Here is a 9,421-nt window from a genome sequence, read left to right on the forward strand (position 1 = left end):
GGCCTCCACCCCCGTCAATTCCGGCGAACAGCTACAATAACTCCGGCGTGCTCCGAAATCCGTGCCGATCTGGATCTCAGATCTGAAAACCCTAGGAGAGGTTGATTTTTTTTGCTAAGTCCCGAAATTCTTGATCCATATGCACATGTTCGAGGCTTCGTAACTTTGCATCCGTAGCTCCGATGCATGCATATAGCATACCAAAATGTTCATCTCAGAGAGTACATCATTTCATTCCATTGCATCATTTTCATTTGAGCTCATCTTGATGCCCGAAATGCTGTTAGAAGAGGGCTTCGTGAGTTAATTGTCAGATCTGCTAGTTCATCTTAGACATTTGTCATTTTTGCCATGATTAATGTGTGCATGATATGCTCGTGAGTTCTTCATATGCTTTGTTAAGGGTTTTGTCATCTATCCAGAAGTGCAACCCATGTATTTTTAGGATGTGTGTGGTGACTTTTGCAAGCTTGCAAAGAGGTGCACTTGCTAATTCTGTTTTCAGGGACTTAGTAATTTCACTAAGTCCTGGGATTGCTTATCTCACGATGCCATATGTTCATGTTGTTTCCTAGTGATCCGTGCCTCTTTTGAGGATGATCAATAAGGGAGTTTTGTTAATAGTGTGGTGCTCTATCCATCCATGTCTTTGTTTGCAATTATGGATCACCCTAGCTTGAGTCAATCGAGCTCTACTTTTGCTTCGTTGTGAATCTGGGCAGATCGTCAACTTGTTTGCGATTTTGCCGATGTTATTGTAGTTGATCCGTGCATGCTATGCCATTGTTCTTGCCATGTCTAGCTTGTATTTTGTGCCTTATTTAGGGATGTATGCTTGTCTTGCCATGACTTGCATAGTGATGAGTGCATCGAGCTCGTAAACATACCTTCGTGAGTTATGTTTCAGCATGTCCCAGTTTTTCACAAAGTCTGAAACTGATTATGTTTTTGCTATGTTCGTGTGCTTGTTAGTATATTTTGTGATCCCTTTTGGCTCAAGGTCACTAAGGGACTTTTGTTAAGCTTGTTGTGTAGCTCCATGCCATGTCTTTCTTTGTCATGATCAGGTCCTGTAGCATGTTGTTTTGTTGCTCCGAAGAGGGCTATATGATCTGAAATTCCAGACAAGTGTTAATTTCACTAAGTCTGAGATCTGTTTTACCATTTGCGTTTTTGCCATGCTTGTTTGAACCTCCTAATGGATGAATTGGCCGTAGCTCAGTGCTATACTTTTGTTAAGCATCTTGAATGCTTCCCTGCCATGTATTTTGATGCCATGTTTGGTGGCTGTAGCATGTTCATCTCATCGCATTTAGATGCCTACTTGCTGAAAATCGCAGACCGGCGTCATATTTGAATCGCTTGCCATTTCCAAACCGTAACTCCGATTCCGGCGTTCTTTATATCGTTTTCAAGCGATTTCTTCTCATATTTCCAGTGGCAACCTTGGAATTCCAAGTTGAGGCCAGGTTCATGCATTTCCTGTCATATCTTGCATTTTGCATCCCGCATCGCATCCCGCATAGCATATCATCTTTGCATTGTGTTGTTTGAGTTTGCATGTGGTTGATTGTATCCTTGTTGCTTGTTTGTCTTGTTTGGGTAGAGCCGGGAGACGAGTTCGCTGACGAGGAGCCCGTTGAGTTTGCTTTTGAGGATCCAGTCAACTCTGACAACTGTGCAGGCAAGATGATCATACCCTCGAAATCACTACTATCTTTGCTATGCTAGTTTGCTCGCTCTTTTGCTATGCTATTGCTACGATGCCTACCACTTGCTTGAAAGCCTCCCAAATTGCCATGTCAAACCTCTAACCCACCATTGTCCTAGCAAACCGTTGATTGGCTATGTTACCGCTTTGCTCAGCCCCTCTTATAGCGTTGCTAGTTGCAGGTGAAGATTGTAGGCCGTTCCTTGTTGGAACATTTATTTACTTGTTGGGATATCATTATATTGCCATGTTATCTTAATGCGTCTATATACTTGGTAAAGGGTGGAAGGCTCGGCCTCTCGCCTAGTGTTTTGTTCCACTCTTGCCGCCCTAGTTTCCGTCATATCGGTGTTATGTTCCCGGATTTTGCGTTCCTTATGCGGTTGGGTTATAATGGGAACCCCTTGACTGTTCGCCTTGAATAAAACTCCTCCAGCTGCTGGCCAACCTTGGTTTTACCATTTGCCACCTAGCCTTTTCCCTTGGGTTTCGCGGACTCAAGGGTCATCTTGTTTTAACCCCCCCCCCCCGGGCCAGTGCTCCTCTGAGTGTTGGTCCAACCTAGAGCACCGTGCGGGGCCGTCCCTTGGCAAATTGGGTTAAGTTGGCTCCCGTACGCTTAGCTTATCCGGTGTGCCCTGAGAACGAGATATGTGCAGCTCCTATCGGGATTTGTCGGCACAGCGGGCGGTGTTGCTGGACTTGTTTTACCATTGTCGGAGTTGTCTTGAATTACCGAGATACCGAGTCTGATCGGAACGTCTTGGGAGGAGGTCTATTCCTTCGTTGACCGTGAGAGCTTGTCATGGGCTAAGTTGGGACTCCCCTGCAGGGATTGAACTTTCGAAAGCCGTGCCCGCGGTTATGGGCAGATGGGAATTTATTAATGTCCGGTTGTAGATAGCTTGAACCTTAATTAATTAAAATGAATCAACTGAGTGTGTTACCGTGATGGCCTCTTCTCGGCGGAGTCCGGGAAGTGGACACGGTGTTGGAGTAATGTTTGCGCAGGTTGTTCTCTAGCTTCTCGCTCGTGCTTTGCCTCCTCTTCTCGCTCTCTTTTGCGAATAAGTTAGCCACCATATTTGCTAGTCGCTTGCTGCAGCTCCACTCATATTTTTACCTTGCCATTCCTATAAGCTTAAATAGTCTTGATCGCGAGGGTGCGAGATTGCTGAGTCCCTGTGGCTCACAGATTACTATTACACCAGATGCAGGGCCTGATGATTCCGCTCCAGGAGATGCGTATGAGCTCAAGTGGGAGTTCGACGAAGACTCTCAACGATACTATGTTTCCTTTCCCGATGATCAGTAGTGGTGCCCAGTTGGGGGTGATTGGGACCGTGTCGCATGTTGGGTTCTCTTTTATTTTGGCGCCGTAGTCGGGCCATGAGTGTTTGGATGATGTAATGTTATTTATGTACTTGATTGACGTGGCGAGTGTGAGCCAACTATGTTATCTCCCCTTTTATTATTACATTACATGGGATGTTTGTGAAGATTGCCTAACTTGCGACATATGCCTTCAATGCGATTATGTCTCTAAGTCGTGCCTCGACACGTGGGAGCTATAGTCGCATCAAGGGTGTTATAAGTTGGTAATCAGAGCATTCCCCGACCTTAGGAGCCCCATTGCTTGATCGTTTTTAGCGGCCGAGTTGTGTCTAGAAAAATGTTTTGAGTCATTTAGGAATTATATATCGGAGAGTTTAGGAATTCTTTTTACTTCCCAGTCTCCTCATCGCTCTGGTAAGGCATCCTGACATAGAGTTTTGACTCTTCTCTTCTCAAATTTCACTAAATTTTTTTTAGGATCACGCGGGTATCTTGGAATCGTTCAGATGGTTTTATGATGAGAACATTGTTTTGGTGCCTCCTGTCAGGGGTTTAGTGGAAGTGTCCTGGGGAGTTGAGCTCTGAGGTGTTGTCATCATAATTTTATCGTTGCAGTTCTGGAATACCTGAGTTTAGTACGTCGACATCGAAAATCTCTTTTATGTAGTTCGTTGGTGAGATAACCTCGACACCTCCCAGTACTGGGGCGGGAGTTCGGGAGTATCGCCATAACTTGTATAACGGATGCTTTTCGAAGGTTGAGGTAGATGGTTTCCGAAGGTTTCTTGGTTATGTGTTGAAGGATGGATACAGCTGGATGTAGGATTTGCTAGTTTGGGTGAGATATTATGCTTCCCCTGTATCCCCAACACCTGATTGCATAACCGGAAAGGTTCGGAAGTTTCATAGGTGGGAATTCTAGTAGCTCTAGTTTTTCTTCCATGGATATTGGTTTGAGATTGGGATTTCTTACCAATTATTCATTCTTGATCCGTACCTTGTTGATTTATTTCTCTACCTTAATTCTACGTGGCTTCTCAATTTATGGATATGTGACCATTTCAAGAGGAATGCATTCGTTCATTTTGTTCGGATGTGAAGACTATATGTTGCAATTTTTCATTCCGTTGGATTCAGCTTCAATATTTGTCTATCAATGTGCTAATGGTGGTCAACCTCTTCAGGATGGCTCCTCCAACGCGCACGACTCTGAATCCTGATCCGCCACCACCTCCACCTCCTCCGGAGGCATGGCAAGCTGTGATGGCCGCAACCAATGCAAACACACAGCTGATCATGCAAATTCTTCAAGAGCGCAATCAAGGCAGTCAAGGGAATCAAGGCAGCAATCAGAGTCACTTTGCTACACTCAACCAGTTCCTTGCTAACGGGCCAAAGACTTTCAGCAATTGTGTTGAGGCAACCGATGCTGACGATTGGCTTGTGGATCTGTGTAAGCATTTCGAGTGTAGTAACGTCAGGCTTGAGGACTTTGTCAAGTTCGCTTCCTTCCAACTCAAAGATCAAGCTGCAGAATGGTTCCAGCAGTACAGGGACTCCAGAGGTGGACGTGTTATCACTTGGGATGATTTCCGTCGAGATTTCTGAGCTCATCATATTCCCCAGAGCATGGTTGAAAGCAAGCGTGAGGAATTCCGCAATCTGAAGCAAGGCTCTTTGTCTGTCTATGACTACAACAAGATGTTTCAGAAGCTCGCCCGCTTTGCCAAGCAGGACGTCCCTGATGAGAAGAGCATGATATATCAGTTCAGGGGTGGTCTCAGAGAAGATATTCAGCTAGCTCTTGTCCTCTTTGAGCCCTTGAGATACGATGAGTTCTACAACATGGCACTAAAGCAAGAGGCTGCTCAGTTGAGGTGTGATGCTTCCAAGAAGCGAGTCAGAGATGTTACTCCTTCTTCCTCTACTAAAGTGGCCAAGCAGCAGAAGTTTTGGCTTCCTCCTCCTCCGTTCCGTCAGCCGTATCAGCAGAAGAGCAAAGGTGGCAGTGGTCCTTCCCACCCACCCAACCCTGGCTTTCAGAACAAGACTTCGTCTCAAGCTCCAAGATCGAGTGCTCCGTATCACCATCCGCTTTCAGAGGTCACGTGCAACAAGTGCCAACAGAAGGGTCACTATGCCAACAAGTGTCTCAACCAGAGGCGTCTTCCTCCTCCTCCTCCTGTCAGATCGGCAAGTACAGCTGTGGTCAAGCATAACCCCAAGCATGCCAAGGTGAATTTGATGAATGCAGCTCAGGCAGAGGACTCGTCAGATGTGATCATGGGTAACTTTCCAGTTAACTCTTTTCCAGCAAAAGTTCTTTTTGACACTGGTGCATCGCATTGTTTCATGTCAAGATCATTTGTTTCCAAGCATGACTTCGTTTCACAAATGTTGGGTAAACCTATGGGAGTGGTTTCTCCGGCTAAGTCTATGAGGGCTACTTCAATAGTCCCGGATGTTTCTATCATGATGGGTGATTTCAAGTTTCTGGCTTCTCCTATGGTTCTTGGTAACTCGGATATTGATCTTATTCTCGGGATGGATTGGCTTTCTAAGCACAAGGCTCAGCTTGATTGTGCAGCCAGGCAGATTCAATTGACTCATTCGTATGAGGATGTAATTGTCTTTGCCGCTCGTGATGATACTATCCGTCTGTTTTCTCTCAATGAGAAGGGTGAATTGGATGCCATCTCTCAAATTCCAGTCGTTTGCGAATATCAAGACGTCTTTCCAGAAGAGCTCCCAGGAATGCCTCCGCACCGGCCAGTTGAATTCGTTATTGAACTTGAGTCTGGCACGGAACCTGTGTGCAAACGTCCTTACAAGCTCGGACCTGAAGAGTTGAAGGAGATGAAGAAGCAACTCGATATTCAAGAGAAAATGGGTCTCATCTGGCCTAGTTCTTCTCCGTGGGGTTGTGGTGTTCTTTTTGTGAAGAAGAAGGATGGAACGGACCGACTTTGTGTTGATTACCGTCCAGTGAACAAGAAGACCATCAAGAACAAATACCCACTTCCCAACATCAATGAGCTGTTCGAACAACTCAAAGGTGCTCAAGTATTCTCCAAGCTTGATCTTCGTATGGGTTATCATCAGATTCGCATTCGTGAAGAAGATATCCCCAAGACAACATTCAGAACAAGCTTTGGTTCATGCGAATACACTGTCATGTCTTTTGGCCTCGCCAACGCTCCTCCGACGTTCTCTCGCATGATGAACTTCATCTTCAACGCCTACACCAATGACTTTGTTTTGGTCTATCTTGACGACATTCTGGTTTTCTCGAAGAACAAGGAAGATCATGCCAAACACTTGCGTTTGGTTCTTGATAAGCTGAGGGAACATCAGTTCTACGCCAAGTTCTCCAAGTGTGAATTTTGGCTTGATGAGGTTCTTTATCTTGGTCATATCATCTCTGCCAAGGGCATTGCCGTGAATCCTGAGAAGGTGTCTGCAATTGTGAATTGGGAACCTCCTCAGAACGTGAAGCAACTCCGCAGTTTTCTCGGTCTCGCAAGCTATTGCCGAAGATTCGTTGAAAACTTTTCTAAGATCGCGAAGCCTCTCTCAAATCTTCTTCAGAAGCACGTCAAGTACATTTGGTCTCCGGAGTGTGATATTGCTTTCAACACTTTGAAAGAGAAATTGATCACTGCTCCAGTTCTGACTCCACCTGATGAATCCAAGCCGTACGAGGTCTTTTGTGATGCCTCTCTCCAAGGTCTTGGCGCAGTATTGATGCAAGAGAAGAAAGTGGTTGCTTATACATCTCGCCAGTTGAAGCCTAATGAGAAGAACTACCCCACTCATGATCTCGAGTTGGCGACAGTTGTGCATGCTATTTTGACTTGGAGACATCTTCTATTGGGAAGAAAAGTGGACATTTTCACTGATCACAAGAGTCTCAAGTATATCTTCGCTCAGCCTAATCTCAACCTCAGGCAAACTCGATGGGTCGAAATGATTCAAGAGTATAATCTGAGTATTGAGTATACTCCAGGCAAGGCCAATGTGATTGCTGACGCATTGAGCAGAAAGGCCTATTGCAAAAGTCTGATTCTCAAGCCTTATCAACCCGAGCTTTGTGAAGCTTTCCGCAAACTTAATCTGCAAGTTGTTCCTCAAGGTTTCCTCGCCAACCTTCAAATCTCTCCTACCTTAGAAGACCAGATTCGCCAAGCCCAGCTTCTTGATGCTATGGTGAAAAAGGTGAAGATTGGGATTGCCAAGAGTCAGTCCAAGTACAAGTGCTACCGCCTTGATGACAAGGACACTCTCTTCTTCGAGGATCGTATTGTTGTACCCAAAGGTGACCTCCGTAAAGTGATCATGAACGAGACTCACAATTCTCTCCTCTCCATCCACCCTGGGAGCACGAAGATGTATCAGGACCTTAAGCAAGCTTATTGGTGGACTCGAATGAAGCGCGAGATCGCTCAATTCGTGAATGAATGTGATGTCTGCAGAAGAGTGAAGGCAGAACACCAAAGGCCAGCAGGTCTCCTCCAACCTCTTGCCATTCCAGAATGGAAGTTTGACCACATTGAGATGGACTTCGTGACTGGGTTTCCTAAGTCCAAGCGTGGCAATGATGCTATATTTGTTGTCATCGACAAACTCACCAAAGTGGCTCACTTTCTGCCTATTAAAGAGTCGATCACTGCAGCTCAATTGGCGGAACTCTATACCTCTCGCATTGTCTCTTTGCACGGTATTCCTCAAGTGATCTCTTCAGACCGTGGCGGCATCTTTACCTCGAAGTTTTGGGATTCTTTCCAGAAGGCCATGGGCACCAACATCCATTTCAACACAGCTTTCCATCCTCAAACAAGTGGTCAAGTCGAGCGTGTCAACCAGATTCTTGAAGATATGCTCAGGGCTTGTGTGATCTCCTTCCGCATGAAGTGGGAGGATTGTCTTCCTTATGCTGAATTCTCCTACAACAACAGTTTTCAAGCAAGTTCGGGAAAGGCCCCTTTTGAAATTCTGTATGGCAGGAAGTGCCGTATCCCTCTCAACTGGTCTGAACGTCAGCTTTTGGGTAATGACTTAATCACAGAAGCAGAAGAAATGTGCAAAGTCATTCGTGATAACCTCAAAGCAGACCAATCCCGACAGAAGAGCTACTATGATAGTAAGCACCGTGATTTGGCTTCCGAGATCGGAGATCATGTTTACCTCCGTGTCTCTCCTATGAAAGGTACTCGTCGCTTCGGTATCAAAGGGAAGCTTGCCCCTAGATACGTGGGACCTTTCAAGATTGTCAGCAAGAGAGGCGACCTCGCCTATCAACTCGAGCTTCCTTCAAACTTTGCAAATGTTCATGACGTGTTCCATGTCTCTCAGCTTCGAAAGTGCTTCAAGACTCCTGACCGCACCGTCAACTTCGAGGACAATGAGCTCCAAGAAGATCTCTCTTATCGTGAGCACCCAGTTGCTATTCTTGAAGAGACTGAACGCAAGACTCGCAACAAGTCAATCAAATTTCTCAAAGTCAAGTGGTCACACCATTCCGACCATGAAGCTACCTGGGAACGCGAGGATCACCTCCCTTCTGAGTACCCGGCGTTCTTTCAGTCCTAGATCTCGGGACGAGATCCTTTCATAGTGGTGGAGTGTTGTAACACCCCGGATGTAACTTTCCATATTTGTACTCCAACTCTTGCCGTTTCCGGCGTTAAGTTATATTTATTTCCTCGGATTCGGGTTTTGTCTCCGTGTGTTGTTGTCTTGGTCATGCATCTCATATCATGTCATCATGTGCATTGCATTTGCATACATGTTCGTCTCATGCATTCAAGCATTTTCCCCGTCGTCCGTTTTGCATTACGGCGCTTCATTCTCCTCCGGGTGGTCATTTCTAGCTTCCTTTCGTGTGTGGGGATTAAACATTTCCGGATTGGACCGAGACTTGCCAAGCGGCCTTGGTTTACTACCGGTAGACCGTCTGTCAAGTTTTGTACCATTTGGACTTCGTTTGGTACTCCAACGGTTAACCGAGGGACCGAAAAGGCCTCGTGTGTGTTGCAGCCCAACACCCCTCCAATTTGGACCAAAACCCACCAAACTCTGTTCCATGTCCTAGAGCGTTCGATCACGATCGCGTGGCCGAAAACCGCACCTCATTTGGACTCTCCTAGCTCCCCCTATGCCTATATATACACCCCCATTCCAAATTCGCGGTTCCTCTCCCCCTTAACCCTAAATCACAGATCTCCGCCGCCGCCGGACGTGTCCGGACGGAGCCGGACAACGTCCGGATCCCGCCGCCCTCTCCCACGCTGCCACGTGGCAATCGACGCCCGCCGCCGCCACGACCCGCCGAGGCCCATCTCCGGCCCTCCTCCCCGCCGCTTGGGCCAGAGGCCG

The sequence above is a fragment of the Triticum dicoccoides genome, chromosome 6A (genome assembly GCF_002162155.2).
Source record: "Triticum dicoccoides isolate Atlit2015 ecotype Zavitan chromosome 6A, WEW_v2.0, whole genome shotgun sequence".
NCBI lineage: Eukaryota > Viridiplantae > Streptophyta > Magnoliopsida > Poales > Poaceae > Triticum > Triticum dicoccoides.